Source organism: Eptatretus burgeri, unplaced genomic scaffold (genome assembly GCF_056783735.1).
Source record: "Eptatretus burgeri isolate ZD-2024b unplaced genomic scaffold, Ebu_testis_v1 Ebu_testis_scaffold_897, whole genome shotgun sequence".
Classification (NCBI taxonomy): Eukaryota; Metazoa; Chordata; class Myxini; order Myxiniformes; family Myxinidae; genus Eptatretus; species Eptatretus burgeri.
In genome coordinates this window covers 22,501-25,000 of record NW_028222846.1, presented here as the reverse complement: position 1 = coordinate 25,000, position 2,500 = coordinate 22,501, and the positions used below count along the sequence as shown (strand labels likewise).

Genomic DNA, 2,500 nt, shown 5'->3' with positions numbered 1-2,500 from the left:
TCTTGGGAACAGATTATTTTAATTTAATTACAAACTTGTAATTTAATCATTTGTGAAGCAGATTCATTAAAATGTCTGTTTTTTAACAAGTGTTTCTTTGTCTTCAAAATTATTTTTTGAGTCTTAACCAAACTTTTTATGGTCAGTAAATGAACCTGTGTTCGTGATGGCAAGATGGTTGTTAAAATGAGTCTTCTTTGTTGGGATGGTGATGCCGTACCCCTTTCCTTTTTTAAAAGGTGAAGAAGTGAACGGCCTCTTCCATGAGCCTCGAACTCTTCTCGCTCTCACACGAGCCTCGACTCTGTATATAGAAATAAATGAATAAATAAAAAGTGTTTTGTATTCAATTGCTGCACAAACAGGTGTGCATGTTCAGGAGTCGCATCGTTTCTTTCATGAGGTTCCTGCATATCCTTTAACTTGCACCTAGGGATGTTCATTATCTCATGAGATTCTCATCAGGTTTCAGAAAGTTATAAATGAGCGAGATTTAAGGTCATACTCACCAAAGTCATCAAGCACCATTCACTGCTCACCAAGGCTGCCCTTACTGATTGGAATCTTTTTCCAAATTGAGACTTTTCACTGGAGAGAGACTCTAATTAATTAATTCTCCATTTGTAACACATCAGGTTGTTGACAGATGTGATTGGTACCTGATGACTCCAAGTTAAATACACGATCAAGAAGATGAGTTTGCACAGAGCTTGGAACTTCCATCCCGAGTTGATCTGTACAGTACATGACTAAATTGGATAAAGAGGATTTTTTTTGAATGCAGAGTCGAGGCTCATGGAGGAGCTTGAACACTGAATGGATCAAGATGTAACAGGGCGCAAAATGGACAGTAGTAGGGGGGGACACCAACAGCAGAGTTGAAGGACAAAATAGAGGGTGACCGACAAAAAATGGGTGTGGGAGGATTGTGGGACAAGAAAAGACACATGGGGTGGACAAGATGGATGCAGAAGGCAACTCTCAGGAAAGAAAAACTGGAAATTTGGAAGTATGAGGCCTTGGGGTGGGGGTTAACGAGGGTAGAAAAGATCATGGTTTTGGATTCAGGTGATGGTTTTGCTTTTAACTTCGTTCCTCGTCATCTCAAAATCTCATCCACCTCCTCACCCTCTCCTCCTCCTTTCTTGTTTATTCCACAAACAGGCTCCAGAAATGTTCCAAGTAGTGATCAGAGAAGTGGCTCCACTGACTCCTCAGGATCTCATGCGTCTCTTGAGGGCCGTTGATCGTCTCCTGGAATGAGCTGAACCTGGTGAGGAAGACATGAAGTGAGGCTTGGTGTCTGATCACCATGCGTTCTCTTTATATTCCGTTTATTTCAGTAAAATTCCTTTATAATCGGATGTTGTTTGGCTTGTGATTCACGAATATAATGTTTTAACACCTTCTTAAAGCTATTTTTAATTCATGTTTGTTTATTTGCTCTTTTATTACTATTCCCACTCTGTTTCAGTTTGTACCCATTTTAATTTATTTTTCTCCTTTCTCTTCGTGTCTTGCAGAAAACCAGACTCTCTCTCATCTCTTGAACAAACGTCATCCTCACTGAAACCCTTCCTGCATCATCTTCTTCACTTCAACCTGCATGCACTGCAGTCTTCACCATCACACAATTCCACACCGAGCATTTGCACTCCACCCACATTGCTCTGACCACACCCACATTACCTTTACCACGCCCACATTACCTTTACCACACCCACCATTTGCACTCCACCCACATTGCTCTGACCACACCCACATTACCTTTACCACGCCCACCATTTACACTCCACCCACATTGCTCTGACCACACCCACATTACCTTTACCATGCCCACATTATCTTTACCACGCCCACCATTTACACTCCACCCACATTCACACACAATACACAGACTGGGAGAACAACACGTACATGGAGTGGGATTTACTATAATCACAAAAACAATAATTGATTTCTTACATTTAATTCTGTTATAATAATAACAATTGTTCAGCATATTCACTTGATTTTGATTAACTCTTTGATTACATCATCACAGGTATCAATCTTGCAAGGTTTTTAAGGTGGTTTATTGTGCATTATGAGTTTGATTTTGATGAAAATGATTTCTCACCATCACCCTTTGTACTCTCCATGACATCCAGGCTGTAAAATCCCCAATTACCATCCACAATGAAATCCCATCTCTGGATATGATTCTCAGGGTACAAACCCCACCGCTCGTTCCCATTAATCCCATATTCGGATCAGATTTGTGTGGGGAGATTTCCATGGCTCACAGTTTGTCATCCTCACAGATACATAACTTTTGATGATTCGGATGATCTCATATTGAAGTGAAAAACGCAGGTGTGGGAAGGCACAGCTTGAGGAAGGTTGCGTGATGTGTGTACACAAGTGAAGGAACAGATCGAAATTAGGAAAATTGAAAATACAGGAAAACCTTTTCGTTGTACTTGGTCCTTGTTCACATGAGAAGTTTAAAATAATTATT

General features: G+C 40.4%; 1 long non-coding RNA gene across 2 annotated transcripts in view; it reads left to right on the top strand.

Annotated features, from left to right (window-relative positions):
- Positions 1-6: 6 nt before the first annotated feature.
- The window catches only part of LOC147007020 (uncharacterized), a 2,989-nt gene continuing 495 nt past the window's right edge, over positions 7-2,500 (top strand). Inside the window, exons 1-2 of one of the 2 annotated variants that reach the window (XR_015054467.1) lie at positions 7-1,273; positions 1,524-2,500. The exon at positions 1,524-2,500 is cut by the window's right edge and continues 495 nt beyond it. This is a non-coding gene — a long non-coding RNA (uncharacterized LOC147007020). Of the gene's footprint in view, positions 1,290-1,523 lie in introns of both variants that reach the window. The other variant, XR_015054468.1, reaches the window with a different exon arrangement.